A 17072-nucleotide genomic window follows, 5' to 3' on the forward strand; every position below is an offset into this window, starting at 1 on the left:
CTTAAATGAGCAGGTGGCATTTTTTGTAGAACCAGGTCCTGATTGTCATGTAGAGTGCCTTCCAACATGTCATACAGAGACAAATCCTCCAAGGTATGTTATTGTGATGCCACTAAGTGCAAATCTGTGATAAGATTGATTTAAAGGAAACTCTTTTTGTTTCGGAAAATGAATTGTCTAATACCAGAAAGATTCCCTATTATATATATAATTTATAAATGAAGGTACTTTTTGGTGTTCTTATGCATTAAGATTAAGTTGTATGGATTTTCATGGTCACTCTAACAACTTGTTTTGGCATCAGAAGGTTTCTTTTAAAACCTGGTTTTATTATCTCTGAACTTATTACCTTCTTGTTTGGTAGGTTTTTAGTCTTGTCATGTTAACTCTTTTATGACAATCAAATGGTGCAAATATTGATTTTGTCGGGTACCCTCCTCTGAAATACGGAGATTATTTGGCCCAAAGGTATAAGGACACGTTTCCTGTAGGTCTATAGCAAATTTTTCTTCAAAGCCCAATAAATTGTCCTTTCTCAATCTTCTTTGGACTTGTATGCTTGTTGTTTTAAAGGAAAACCTTGAATAAATGGAGTGATTCTCAAGGCTCTCAAATGATAGTGATGCACTTTCTAAGTCCTAACAAAAATGAACATCAGAATTCATTTGATAGAGAATTATAGAAGCATGATCTGTTATGTTCTGAAATCTGAATAAATTTAAAAACATTATAGTTGCTTGCTCTTCGTTTCTAGAATATCTCCATGTGAATAGATTCTCCTTAGCATAGATACTATCTCTAACTCTTGCAATAGATATTGTGTTTTCTATCATTTGCAATTCCAAAAAAACGAAAGCATTCAACGCAATTTTAATGCAATATGCATTGGCAATAATTAGGATTGTTCATCCATGTATTAAGCAAACATGAATAGGTACAATTACCAAAACAGCTTGTTTTAATTTCCTTCTTTGGTTGACCCAGTTATATATATATCCCGTGTGTGTCTAAATGGTAATTCAAGGTATAAGTACTGAATTCGTATTGCACAATTCGCGGAACCTCCCTTTTTCTACTGATGGTTTATTTAGTCTAATGGAAAAACACTAAGGGCTCATTTGTTTGGTGGAATTGAATGGGAATCAGCATCATTTAATTCCAGAATTGACATCTTCTAAGTTTGGGTTCAAAATATGAAAAGGGAGTAGAGATTTGTGAATTCTCATTTACTCCTAGAATTTGAATCTTCCATCTCAATAAGTAGAATTGGAAAATCATTTCCAATTTCACTAAAATGAAAAGTGGGGATAAAATAAATTGCAAACTTTTTGACATCCGTCCGCCCTATTTCATTTTAACCTCTTGTAGGTTTCATTGTTCATCCATGGGTTTGAGAATTGTCAATGATATCCTATTGTTTGGGTTTTTGATGAAGATTTGGTGAGTTTCATATGGAGAAATCATAAGGGCATGACCATGAGTTTGCATCAAACATACCCAACCCAACCCAACCCAATACACGGTCATGAGTTCGGATCTAATCCATATAACAACCATGATCTTAGATCGAAATGCCCAATACTGCCACGGACGGGGCTGCAAAAATTTAATGAGCCCAAAACAGGCGGAGGCAAAAATTCATCGAACAAGAGTGCCCTACCCCCACCTTTATAGTGGTTGTGTGGGGATTTATTTTGTGGGAAGCGTCTACCCAACTGATAGATTGGGTATTGATTTATTATTTAAAATTAATATAAAATAATTTTAAAATTATAAATTCATTGTTTTGTAAATTTCTAAGAATTAATAAATTAAAGTATTCAGCCATTCAGTCGATTGCATAGCCAATTTGTATTTTGTGCCTATATAGCTCTTAGGCTGCGAGAGATCCAAACTTAGAACAACACAGTCTTCCCCTTTTTTCTCCACTGCATTCTGCGCAATCGAACAATGAATGGACATTTATCAAAGCATAACAAAAGGAGAACTTTTCTCATCTTTAGTTGTAAGTATTATGGAGGACATGCATGCAAAATGTGGAAGCCTACACAAGGCACATAATTGTTAATTTGTGTATAAAACATACAGTATTGACAGTTGCATGTGTGCATCATATATTCTATTATAGTCCCTTGCAAACTACACAAGGTTCCAGGATAGCATAAAAGCACAGAGCTATAACTTTACGTAAATATATACCTACATGTACATGTTATTGTTCTTATATATGACTTTAAAAGACAAAAAAAAAAAAAAACTGTTGTTATAGTCCTTTCTGCCACTATTATTTGTTACACATGACATAGATTACTGTAGGAATCATGTTTCCTATCACCGTAGTTGTCATGTTTCTTGTTAGTGTTGTCGTTGTACAATATACTTTGTCTATAAGTAATTTTGTTAGCTTAATTGGAGGGTGATTCCAAGGGAACCAAATGCAGAAAATTGATATTCTCATTATGAATTCCAAGTTTTCCAGGTGAACCAAATGGTCCCAACCATATTCGCAAAATTGTTTACCAGATTTGAAACTTCAAAATTGTTAGGAAACCAAATGCAAAAAATTGATATTCTCATTATGAATTCCAAGTTTTCCAGGTGAACTAAACAGTCCCAACCATATTTGCAAAATTGTTTTCCAAATTTGAAACTTCAAAATTGTCAAATTCTAGAATTTGATATTTTTGATGTTAACTAATTCTAGCAACCAAATGGACCCTTAGGGCCCATTTGGTTGTTGGAATGTGATTTAGGAATTGGAATGTAAAATCCTTGATTTGAGATTTTAGAACTTGAAATCCATATTACGGTTTCTGGAATTTATTTAGGGATTATTTGGTTCAAACCCAAAAATATTTGTTATTTTGAGCCTATTTGGTTCAAACTACAAATATATGGTTTTAAAAATGAATATAAAAGTTATAGTGAAAAAGGCGATTCATGTTCCAATCTGTTCAGAGACCTATTCATGGTGCTTCTAACTCCACACATGCCGAAAATGTCGATGTTCATTGCAAAATAAAAATCCAAGAAAAAGTTAAAAGAAGACGAAAGAAATTAGATATGTGTGGTACTAGTTATTTTATTTAATCCAAAGATATGAGGTGCAACAATAGCTGAAAATATTCCCCCAATCTAAAAAAATTAAATTTGTACAAATTTTTGGAATAATCTTTCTAATGTCATCAAGCCTTGCCTGCTAATTTTTACAAAATGGCATTCAAAGGGTGTCCAAAGTGGATGCAAAGGGTATAATTTCTTGAAACACCTCACTCTCTCAGTTGCAACTCAATTAAATTTAAAAGATATGTACTCCCAAATGGGCATCCAAATGTCAAACCAAATTAAATTTCACTTTAGCTGAAATCCTCTCAAAAAATGGGAATTGAAATGGGAATTAAAAAGGGAATTCCAAATAACGAGTATTTTGAAGGGATATGAAATTCCTATTTTGGGTGTCAAATGGGGATATCAAATCCACATTTACCCAATTTCCAATTCCTATTTCGTAGACCCAAACAATAGATTAGGAATTTTTTAAGATTTTGAATTCCAATTCTTGCAAAAATCTGCAATCCAAATGGATCCTCGGAGATTAAACTTTCTTCTCACATGCTCCATTGTACATTTTTGGTTAAATTTTTTGTATGTAACTAACTAGGACTTACAAAATTGTGACTTTAGGCAACATTTCATGAGATTTATCTCTCATCTCAACAATAGGGGAGACTCCCTTCTTACCTTAGGTGGCTTCAATAGGAACTTAAATTATAAAAATGGTGGTTCTCTTGATCAATTCCTCTTTTTCAGGAATGATTTGTATACAACTATGACATTCCAACTTAACAAAAAGTGTCTTATTGCTATGATAATACTAGTGATCCTAGAATTGATGTAAGAACAACACTAGGGGCAACGATTAACTTTTTATATTTTGTGAAATAAAAACAGAAACCCTAAGTCTCTTGCAGTTGTCTCGAGTGAAGACTCAAGTAGAATAACCAGTAAGCCACAAAGTCTCTTACATGATACTCTCAAATTCAATAAAAACACTTAAAATTGAAGTTCAAAGTCTTCAACTCTAAGTGATTACAACCATTGCTACCTATTACAATTTATCCTCTTGCAAACCAAAGTCTTTATAAGTTCAAATTGGCTCTAAATGCAATAGATAGCTCAAAGTTTGCATGATTAAATTCAAATCCCTCTTGATCAAAGCTTCAAAATTCATAATCAATATCCAAAAAATTTCTTTACATAACACCTTGAATCAACACAAAGTTTGAAAGCAAGTTGTTTCTTTTATTGATAGCAATTTAGATTTACATCCAAACACAAAGTCTTAGAGTGCACGTATAAATTGGCGTAATTTTCTTGCCTTGTCAAAAGATGATTATTTACAATGAGCTCCCTCCTTTATATAAGAAAATATGAGAGGGAAAGGTGGAGGAAAAAAGAGAAATTCTCAACCACCTTGAGTTATTCTCTAAAAACTTCTAACTAACTAATTTGACTTATTCGAAATTACATGCCTAATGCGATTGCAACTTGATTACATGTCACATGCAATTACATCATGTTTCTCCATCACATGTAATATGTCAATCACAAATAATATTCTAAGTGCTCTACAAGACAAATTCTATTTCATCAAGCTTGATTGGTCTTCATGTTCCTACAAGACGCCTAATGTTTTATGATTGTTGTGCTCAGGTTTGGTGGAAGCATCTTGAACTAGAATATGAATATGCATCCTTGATAGTTTCATTGAGTGTTCATTGACCTTATTTTAGCTTGAAAGCACTCTATGCTTGTAATCATTATTTCACCTCCTTGTAGGCTCCATCATGTGATCATGCTTGTTTCTTGTTTTCCTTTCTTCTTTGCATGCATAAAACCAACTCTTTAAATGGAGGAAAACTTAGAAACAAGGTTATTTTGGGAGCATCACACATAGAATATGGCTTGGAACTTTTGTGACACCGAATGAACAAATGGGTCAAGCTCAGAATGACTCAAATATTACTAAAAAAGCCAAAAAAAGATTTTTATGGATTCATTAGATGTGGACATCGAGCTTAAAAATGTGGAAATGATGGATAAAGTATAGTGAAATGAAAGCATAGCATACTTTAATAGGTGATGTTGGAAATTCCTTTTCAAACATAAGGCAAGTATATAGAGGTTCATAGAATGCATATTGGTGGGATTTACACTTGCATTTATATGAGGAGAAATGAAGAAGTTGTATTTCCTTACAACAAGAGTTTATCGTGACTGTATATGCAATAAATGAAACCCTGCATATGCAATATACATGCAAATCTAAAAGTGGAAATGAAGAGAGTTGCATAACAAATATATACAAAAAAAAATCTTATGAAAAAGAACAAGGAATCATATCCTTTTATCAAGAGGCAAAAGAAGAAGATGTTTTAAACACTTGTGACAATTTTGAAAATGCAATAAAAGAGATTTCTTGGATTTAAATAGATTACAAGATGAAGTGTTAAATAGACTTCGAATCACAACTCAATCCTTGTAAGAGATGAGTCAAAATTCATAGCTTACCAAATCTAGGAAGTTAAAGCAAACAAATGCATCATTTTAGCAACCATTTTGACCAAGCAATGATGTCCGGAGCATATCAACTAATTTAAAAGACTTGCAAGCAAGCTAGGAAGGATAGGAAATGTTTTCAAGATTACCTTGATCCAAACACTTGATGTTTTAATGGTGCAAATTGCTCAAACTAGGGTGTTTTTGAACAAAAACATGCTCTAGATGGGTTGAGAAATGAAGAAAACACTCAACAAACTCTCTTTTTGAGTAGGCCAATGTGTCTTTGGCTGATTTTAGGTAAAAATGACCTATAGATCATAAACAACGACCAATAAATGCTCAAGAATGAGTATTTAAAGGTTGCAAAATCCATTTTTGGAGAAAAACATCCCAAAAAGTCAAGTTTTGAGAGTAAAAATATGTGTTTTTGGGCTAAAAATTGCCATTTTTAGGTATTTGATAATATAATCTCATATTATGAAGTAAAACACACTTTTTGGTTGCATTCAGATGTTCAAACATATGGAATGGTTGGAAAAATGACCACTTTGGATTTTAATGCACTATTAGCCATAAAAACAGGTTTTCAAAAGCCAATTGCTTGTTTAAATGATAAACAAATGTGTCTAAAATCACCACTCTTGATTAAACACATTTTTAGAAGTGAAAAACATGTTTAAAACTACATGTTATTGCATGAAAAATCACCACTTATGATCTTTAAGTGAAAAATGGGGGTTTTCAATGCATGTACATGTTCTTTTAGCATTTAATACACATGTAATGGGGTCAAAATCTGCTACTTCTAATTTTGGCTTATAGAAATGGGGTTTCTTTTACCAAAAACATATGCAATAGGGTAAAAAAACACCACTTTTGGTTTACTTAAGTGAAAACTCACTTAAAACATGTATTTGCATTTTATAATAACATGTAAATTGATCTCAAAAGTCCACTTAAGTGGTAATTATAAAATGCATATGTATTAGGTTTGAAAAACTTCACTTAAATGCATTAAAACATTAAAATGAACTTATATGTGCAACATATGTAAATGGATTCAAAATCTCCACTTATATTGATTTAATAATTTTTTAAATATACAAAAGCATATTAGAAACCTATTATACACATTAAAATATGTTATTGCATTTTAAAAGTGCACTTTAATTATGATGGGACTTATAATTTATTAGAAGTGGATTTTCATATGATGATTTTCATTTTGATATATGCAATGAATAATGAAAAATCCCACTTCAAGCACATTTAGGTGTGTTATGTAATTAAATTTAATATCTAACTATAGTTTTTAATAAAGTAACATGAAAAGTAGTAGAGCATTGTGGACGACTTGTTTCACCTTAAGATTGTTGTTTCTATGTTTGGGCTTCATTGAATTTTTTTTTGACCTGTAAAGGGTTTTAGGCGCCCTTCAAAACTTGTTTTCCTTAATTTAAAAAAAACATGAAAAATGGTTTTGAAATAGGCTATTTTCATAAAACATTAAAAATTATAGTCAAATCAACTAGAATAAGTTGAAATTTCAAAATGAATAACAAAGTCCACTTTAGATACTAAATATAATTTTATATCATGCAACTACCAATAAAAAACTCACTTCTATGAGATTTTTTTATCCAAATATGTAGTTGTCCTAAAAGCCCCCACTTTTCCTCTAATAACTTGAATTAGAAAGCTCTGATTTCGACCTAAGTTAGCTCAAAACGAGTAGATTTTCAAGGGCTATTCACCTAAGGCAAAAACAAGACAAAAAACTATTTACAACTCAAAGAAAAATGAAGAAAAGACATGAAAGTTTGTCAAAAATTAAGTGTTTGTAGTTAGAGAAGAAAAAATTCTAATTAGCAAACAATTTGGGATTCAACTCGATGGAAATCTTGAAAAGAACACATAGATAGAGAAACATAGAGTACAATTTAGGGATAACGAATTGTCTTTATGATACTTAATCAATAAATTAAAACTAAGGGGATGTTCCTACAAATCCATAAGGAAATTGCGTAGGGTTGCCCCAATTTTGTGAATCCAAAATTGAGAACAATAGCTGGCTCTAACAAGGAAGTTCCTCATTTGTTCAAGAAGAAACAATGAGGAATGTAGAATCCAGACCTCTATGTGCCTTTATCTACTACATTGGACTAAAGTCAGGTGAAGAAAAGAAAAAAGACTCAAATGTGACCTAGTTTCAAAACAAATTTGTGCAAGCACACTTATAAACAACAAAGACAAACCTACCTAATTAAAAATAGCCAACAATGCAACTTTGTAGATGAAACCATTTACTAGCTCAACAAAATAGTTACATTTTTTCAACACCTTGTAGTACTTGACATGTTCACAGGAAACCTCATATGGATGGAACACAAACAACTGGAGCAATTATGTCAATGCTTGATGATAAACAAATTCACATTTATGAGATGAATCATATGTATTGCTGCTCCAAGATAGGTTCATGAATTGAAATTGCTCCTACTGAACTAAACATACTTCTTTGACTTCTTCCATGGTATCTTTATGTCCAAGTACATGTGGAATGTCTAGATTTTCGTTGGCCTCGAACCAAGCTAGATGTCAAATAAGACATCCCTTTGATCAAACAAACTCCAAACTCTTCTTGCCAATTGCAATTTTTTTGATTGGTTCATCAATCACTTGTACCTTAGGCTGATTGGGAAAACCTTGCTCATGTGTTTTTGGTAATGACATGACCATGCTGTGCACTTCAACATGTTGCTCACAAACTTCAAAGTCTTGATTATTTATGAGAACACTACAACATTTGGGGTCAAATTGCAATGACAATTTGGGACAGGAGTTGAATTTGTGTGATTTTTATGTTTTTTTTGCAAATGTTCCTGATGTTGTCATAATACCGACGGTGTCCTCATTATTTTGATGCTCACATGATTATAAACAAAAGAAAAAAGAAAAAGAATGACTCATTTGATGTCACAGAGCTAGGGTGAAGAGTTAGGGTGAAGTTGCAAAGGTGGGAAAAAAAACTTGGAAATTGCAAGAAGATTGCGGTAAAAAGAGGCTAGGGTTTCTAAATAAAAAATTTGTTTGCTTGTGTGATTTCATTCTACAGCAAGGAAACTATAGTGGTTGCCAAGAAGAAGAGATAAGTGCACTTCAATTATAGTTTATTTTTAAAGGTTAGTAGATTTATTTTTCCAAACTATTATTTGTTGTTTCTTAACTACCAATTGTTTGGAGTCTTGCAAGGAAGTGAAAATACTCGTAACATTAGTTTTATTAATGTCTCTTTAGTTGTTTAACACCTTGAAGTTTTCTATGACAATGTGTGAAGATATGTATGAGACAAAATGTTTAGACGGTGTAAGGTTTTTAGTGGGGATATAAAGGTTAGTAGCCCATGATAGGCAATACATACTCTATTGCAGTTTTACCTATCCTAATTTCCTTCGGGTTCTGAATCACTAGGGTTTTTTTCACATTGCATAGGTCACCTACACTAATGATAAAAGAAACATTTCTTATGCAAAACCCACACATCGAATGAGGTTTTGGGATGGGTGATTGGCTAGACAGGTCGGTCCTTGTCGCTTGCTATCGTCAATATTATACTCGTGCTGGGTGAGATAAGATCTATCTATTTGCAACTTCATCTAGCCTGATTTAATAGGGAGTCCATAATTTCAACATGAGATGAATAAACCAAAAGTGATTGACAACGACACACATCTTGCATTTATTTCATTGTTTTTTCCTTATCCAAATTCAACAATTTCTACGTCAACACTTTACACAGGCAGGAGATGCATTTTTGTTCACCCATATGAATTTTCTTCTGCACACTTTATTTTAATTAATGTCAGTCTTGATCAAGTGTAGTACACCAACCAAAACTTGAAGTATGTATATACAAATAACATTTGATGTATTGTTTCTTCTAATCTTTTATTTAGAAGAGTATTTACTAGACTTGGGAAATAATCAATTAACCTTGTTGCACCTGTCAATAAAAAGAGGCTAGGGATTTATGTAAATTCAACTAATGTTAAACACCATCAGAAACTATTGCATCTTATGACTATGAAGTATCTGGTAATTGCCAATCGGGTCCGTAAATCATGTTGTTGGTGAGAAACTGATTGGTGCTCAGGTTCACCCTCACATGGCTAACTACTAATTGATAAATGACATCCAATTTGGAACAGGATAATTGCAATAGGAGCTTAAATATTTTGATGAGTCTTTTACCAATTAAATTATCTTCATAGAGAATTGTGTGTATATTGGGAATCTTGTTCTCTTGGCTTATGTGTGCGGTCTATTCCTAAGGATTAATATACATATGTCTTGATAAGAATGCAGTCAACAATGTTGCTACATTATTCCTATACCCTCGCGCAACCATGAGGAAGCAAATAAAACAATTTTATCATGAAAAATTCATGATACATACACATCTACCGTTAGTGAACAATTAAAAACTTGATGGGCTACCTAACATTGAACTGTTGCAATGATTCTTGTCAAATGAGATAGACGAGTTGCTTCAATGTAATTGCTTAACTTTCTGTGAAATGTAAGGGGTTATCAGTTATAGTTTCGAGTATTAAAGTAAAGTATAATTTTGAGAACACCTCATTGTATTCATGATAGTCAAAACATTAGGAACTTTCCTTGTTTTAGAATAACTCAAATTATTGTTTACAGTAAAAAAAAGGCATACTACAAGAAGCGTGGACAATGGATATTGGGAAGTACCTCTTTATTTTGAACATTCAATTCTTTGTGTGTTTCCTTACTACATATTGATGTATGAAAGATACATTGGAAATAGTTGTTCAAATCTGGAGTCATTGATTATAAGCCATGACTATGCATCTTTGATATTTATATGTATAATTCAAATGGAATTGTTACTGTATTTTGAGTAAGATTATGATTAAAGGGAATGCCAAACATTGTTATTTGTTTGAGAATAACATATCTTATTATATTGTAATTGCCAAAGCTAGATTTGTCCAACTTGGATGACTGCATTAACTTATTGATTTGGAATCTATCATCATACATATGATCTATTTGGCATTAGGAGAAGTTGTGTGATTAAATTAACTAGTAAACATGCTTTATTTCCTTCTATTGAATGAGAAAAATTAGATTAACAAGAAAAATAATAAAAACGAGGATTTGTGGGCCTAATGATTAGTTTCTCCTTATTTACCAATCTTGTAAATTGGGTAGCTACTTTAGTAAGCAAGGCGAGCACTAAGTTCACCTTTATCACAACAGGGGCAAGCACAATAATAGGGTTTAATTGTTGTGAATTCAAGGCCCAAAACTAATTTATAGGTTTAGTATGACTTGAAAAGTTATTTTCAACTACTCTGAAATGCTATTTATTTTTTATTAATGAGATCCAAGTCTTAATTGCTAGGATGAAATTGTCTTTTGTGTATGTAATCACCCAACATAGTTTGGGAAGCTTTTAACTAGTTAGTAAGTTGTTAAGATCAAGTAGATTTCCAGAATCCACAAGATCATTTGCAATATTGTTTTTAGATTTGATAATGTGACTATTTTTTAATCAACATTTTGGATCACACTATATGATCCATCATTAGGATGAGCATAATAGAGAGCATAAGGAGTGAGTGAATAAATAGTCACACAAGACCTTGTTAATTTATTCATTCACTCCTTATGCTCTATGTTATGCTCATCTTGATGATGGATCATAGTGTAATTCAAAATGTTGATTTAAAAATAATGACACAATTGAATCCGGAGACAATATTGCAAATAGGAAGTTGTTACCACTATATTATACTAAGTGGCTAAAAAGTTGATGATCGATGCTAATCATCTTGTTGATCATTCAATTCTTCCATTAGCCACTTGTTTTTGTATGCTCTTCATTCCTTACATTGCTTAGACAGTTTTGATTGATGCTTTATTTTTTCTCAAGTGTAGTTAAGAAGCTTTATTTTTCCATTTCCTCCACCAAAAAATAATTATTGACAACTCATTTTTTGGTAATGCATATTAAGTTCCTTTTTTATGCTATCAATTTTTCTTTGGATATTCTTTGTATTCAAGTTAAGCATAGTTATAATCAACTTGAAATTGAAAACTGATGTGTATGAAAACCTTCTAGTGGTAAAAATAGATGATACTGCTTTTGATAAAATAAGTCATGTCATGCATGTTTGTCTCTTAATTGCGGAGGATATAGTTTCTATATATTGCAATAAGGATCTAGTTTCTACTCACAAGACTCAACAAAAGACAAGTCCATCTCTGTAGAGCTGAAAAAAGCTATGTATATATGAGGTCGTGAAATATGTACTTCACAAATTCTCCCTTACTGAAATTCTTGTTTTACATACCAACTTTCTTCTTCTATTATAATTTTTAATGATTAAAGGAATTTTACCTTTGGATCAATTTTAATTAATATCTCTACCTCTCTTAGCATATTTGTTACATATTTGGCTTTAAACTTAGAAAAGACACTTGAGAGTTACCCATGATCTCTATGGTTTCGAAGTGAAGGTATTATGTCAAAAGTTATCCCATCTTTACCCATTTTGGGAATTTCACTAGTTCATAAGTTTTTGTATTAAACTTTGGTTGCCACTCTATTCAATGGAAACTATATGATTTATAAATTGGTGGTTTCCCATATAAAATTCCTTTCTTGATGTTTTCATTTTTTTCAGTCAATCAGCAAAAACTTGCTAGCTAGGGTTAGTTTTGTTAATGCTTTGAAGCAAAATACAAGAATGTGGTAAACATAAACTCAACAACAAATGACACAATACATTGTCTTGGGAAAACCCTCCATTTGAGGGTGAAAAAATTGATAGGGAGATTGAATGAACCAATCACTAGCTCGTGCTCTTGGTCTTCTTGAAGAATTCTAAGGTATTTTTCTCTCCTACCCTAGCACCTATAAGACCCTTTGTTTACTAGGATCCCCTGGTCTCCTTAAGACAACCTACCTACCAATATGTTTTATATGCTCATTCCACTTCTTGTTGCATTCGTGCTCACTTGTCATAGCCCTTAAACCATCTTCAAAGGCCTAAATCCTCCATATGCTTCAGCCAACCTTGCAGAGGTGTGAAGGTGTCCTAAGGGACTCCAATGCAATCAACTAGGGGTGTTAGATATCCCTCCTAGTCTAGTTTCTTATCCGATCTCACCAAATTCCCTTATTAGGTATATTGGCCCTATTAGGTCTCCTATTCTGAGAAAATAGGGTTTTTTTCTTATGATTTCCAAAGGAACCTTGCAATCTTTTCTAGGTTTCTTGGTTCATTAGTCATCTGCTTAAAGATTTTTGGGGTCTTGAGGTCATATCCTTCCACCCATTGCTCTAATCCAAATTAGGTGAAAATTAAGCTTTTTAGGCTTCACAAGCTGCTCCAACAATCAAGATTGGTTTAGGTTTGCTCCAGCATTGGTATGATCCTCTCCACTTCATGGAATGTTGGTAAGAATTCCTTCTTTCATGTCCAAAAGGAATTTGGATTCTAGCTTTGCTCCTCTACAAGTAGCGTTGATCACTTTATGGTCTTCCCTAGCTAGACTCACAATAGGCTTGCCTAGGGAAAGACCTTAAAAATACTTCCTCTATAGTTGAGGGCCCTTACTTTTGTATTCATTATGTACATGGAGTCTGCTTACTATTCCCAAGAACCATACAAAATGGAGGGTGGGAAAGTGAGTTAGAACTCCATCGTCATCAATTGCCTGGATAAAACCAGCGACAGTGTAAAACCAAAACAATTTCACAAAAGGAAAAAAATGATCAAAATCTCTATCTACCAACACACTAAATCAAGAAAACCTATAATCAAAAGGATACATGAGTTATAGCATGGATCTTGAACTTCTAACTACCTACTGCCATCAATAACAAAGAAACTACATGTAAATTGCTTCCAAATGTTGATTGCAAAAACACTCAATCCGTACAATGAGCATCCAAGCTTGTTCATAGGTCTTGGCATGCCTTATATAGGGTGGTTATTTTCCCCTTAGGTCTCTTCTCCATCGAATTGCAACTTTCTTGTTAATGTTGCTCAAACAACTTTTCAAAGTTGCAAAGTTGCACAATGCAACTTTTACATCTTTTTAACAACTTTTCTCAACTTTAGCCAAATGACCTCCATTGCTTTTCAAACTCAACCAAGAATGTCAACTAAAGTAAAATCAATATCCCAATCCATCCCAGACTCTACTGACCTCATGATGATTTCATCATCATGCTTAGAGGGATTTACAACTTGCTAGCCCCTAATTGTACCTAGCCAAAAGGTTTAAGACCTTATGAACAATAGCTCACTTGTACTACTACTATGGTTAACATGACCTTATATCCAACACATCCAAAAATTCCCTAAGGATCACACCCACACAACCAAAACATGAAAAATTAGATTGCTTAAGCAATCCCTAGATGTTCTTGCACCAAAAACTCAACCCCCAAAAGATAGATCCTTTATTGAATTCTCAAAACAAATATAATGTTCTCTTGCTTATGATTGAAGAATATAAACAATCAATCACTAAGCTTTTTAAACAACATATTGAATATACAAAATTATAAGTATCATGCACAATGCTTATCACAATAGATATGTCTTACAACATTCAACCAGTCATACATTGATTCAATATTCAAAGGCCATGCTCCTATAGAGCATATATTGAACCCTTGAGAAGAATATGCTTTTGAGATTTGAAATTACATAAAGAACTTCTAACACAAAAATCTCTGATGATTCTATGAATGGTTTGCACATTGAAAATCTCCACACACAGTTCATACAACAACATAATCAAATAGGACCTTCCTCAAGAATATAAGAAGGAATCAAATAGTTTATTTTCTCAAATGATCAAATGTTGTTGTGATGTGGAACCTAATTACACTTAGAGGTTTATTTGGCATAGTTTTTCCCCAAATTATTTCTATGGGGGTTTGGGAGCAGCACCCCAGGTGCACTCCCTATAGTAGTACAAGGTGGGGTCAAAGGGCAACATCGCCGCAAGGGTTCTTGAGGGCAGCACCCCTGAAGCCAAAAATGACCCTATATTGTAAAAGGCGTCAGCTGCTATTTTTCTATTGGATGACTTATTCTAGCCCTGATTTTGTAAATGACAAAAGCTAATATAAAATGGCTTAGGGTTAGGGATTTCGTAATGTATTGTGATATTGTAGCTTCTTGCGGTGGTATTGAGCTATAAGGGAGTGGATTGTAATCATTGGATAATAATAATATTGGACTTGTTGGTGGACTCAGCTTAGGGTTTGAGTGAACCACGTTAAATCTTTATGTCTTGTGTTCTCTACTGTGTGATTTATTATTTTTAGATATTGGTTATATTAGTATGTACCTATTATTTTTGTCTGTGATTAATCCTAAAAAATGTGTGAGGGCATATGAATGGGAGAAAGATAGTCGAAATAAGTAATCAATATGAAATGGGAGTTGTATTGATGTGATAGATGGAGATATAAATGGAGCATATTTATAGGGGTGAGATGGGATCATTGGGTGAGAAATGTGAAGAAGAACGAGTGATAAAATAGATAATTCTTTGTGTTTGATCACACTCCATGATCAAGAAGAAAGAGTGCTTAAGAAGAAGAAAAATGAAAAATGATAGTTTTTGTAGTTATCATTTGTTTTTTGCAGACAACGTATATAGTGTGTATGCAAAATATATTTCATCTTTATATCAAGTTTTCCAACTTACTTATTTGGATTCACAAAAACAATGTATATTTACAACAAAAAGTACTTAAATGATACCGTATGGTCAAACTGTATTTATATGTCAAGTGCCCTATAGCCTATAGGCACATTTTAATGCAATTCATTGAAGAAATACATGGTGATTTTAATGCAGTTTAGTGAAGAAGTACCTTGTTCAATAATTCTACCATCTTCAAAACCATATGTGCAGGTGTAAACATTAAGCACAATATGTCCAATATTTTTGTAGATATACACATTAATTACATCGATTTTTTCTTTCAAAACCATATGTGCTCATATAAACATTAAGTACAATATGTCCAATTTTTTTGCAAATATACACATTAATACACCAAATTTTTTCTTTCAAAACCATATGTGCATATATAAACATTAAGTACAACATGTTCAATATTTTTTGTAGATATACACATTAACTATACCAATTTTTTCTTTCAAAATCATGTGTAGATTTAAACATTAAGTATAATATGTCCAAATTTTTTTCTTCAGATATACATATTAAGTTCACCAAAAAAATTCTTTCAAAACCATATGTGTAGATATAAACATTAAGTACATGTCCAATATTTTTGTAGATATACACATTAATTACACCAAATTTTTCTTTCAAAACCATATGTATTGATATAAACATTAACTACAATATGTCCATTTATTTTTGCAAATTTACACATTAAGTATACCAAATGTTTTCTTTCAAAACCATATGTTCAGATATAAACATTAACATCATGTCAAATTATTTTTCAAGATTTTCACTCTAATGTCAATATATATGTTGAAAGGTTTATCAATGATAGATCTAGCAAGTACAACCAACTCAATAAGGGTACAAAAATAAGTTACTCTTGTGAAGAAGGATCATGTTAGATAATACAAGGGAATTTGATCAAAATAGGGAGACAATCGCTAGATTGTTGTCTAACTTTTAAAGAGAAGGCAATGACAAATGTTATAGTCCTTGCAAGAGTTGTAATGGCTTAAAGAGAAGAATAATCAAAATTAGAACAACTAAGAGACATTGTAGGGAGGATGGTCACATTGAAGGGGGGTTTTATTATCATCCATTGGTAAGTTGTTTGTTATATTATTTTTGCAAATAATATACATATGAACCACGGAACAAGGGTTTGATTATCATCATTTTTATATAGGTCAATCTCTCCAGGGTAGTACGTGATATGGACCACCACATCTTAGAGGAACATGGAGGTGTGAATATGGGGGAATATGGAGGTGTGAGTATTGAAGGAGAAGATCATGATCCCATGAAAGATGACGATCATGCGCCAAAAAACACATTTGAAGATGATGGTACGAATGCATTGATCCATGACACATTTGGTACTGGTGCAGGTGTTGTTACTATTGATGATGATGATTATGACGAGTATGACATTGAGGTCATCCATGATATACCTCTACTTGAGAAGGCATACATGGCCCTTTATAAAGGACCCCGATCAACTCTTCTCTCTAATGTATTGTTGTTGGTGAATTTGAAGGTTACGAATGGTTTATCCAACATAACAATGTCATGTATGCTAAGGTTTGTCATATACATCATTATAGTATGTAAAAGGTGAAACATGTACCATTAATATTGTTTATACTAATGACTTTTTTTTACCACCATCAAATGTTCTCCCTTGCTTGTACTAAGAATTATGTGCCATTATGAAACATATTGGAATGGAGTATCAAGCAATAGAT

The 17072-nt window shown here is 32.5% G+C and overlaps 1 pseudogene across 1 annotated transcript in view; it reads left to right on the forward strand.

The window, feature by feature from the left end:
- Positions 1 to 756, forward strand: part of LOC149568245 (kihadalactone A synthase LFS-like) — a 126819-nt pseudogene extending 126063 nt beyond the window's left edge. The window contains exons 9-10 of the transcript XR_016362529.1: positions 14 to 92; positions 429 to 756. The product of XR_016362529.1 is annotated as a kihadalactone A synthase LFS-like (transcript). The remainder of the gene's footprint in view (positions 1 to 13; positions 93 to 428) is intronic.
- Positions 757 to 17072: the final 16316 nt, after the last annotated feature.

Source organism: Cupressus sempervirens, chromosome 3 (genome assembly GCF_028749045.1).
Source record: "Cupressus sempervirens isolate cs-2001-9-10 chromosome 3, ASM2874904v1, whole genome shotgun sequence".
In the NCBI taxonomy this organism is placed as follows: domain Eukaryota; kingdom Viridiplantae; phylum Streptophyta; class Pinopsida; order Cupressales; family Cupressaceae; genus Cupressus; species Cupressus sempervirens.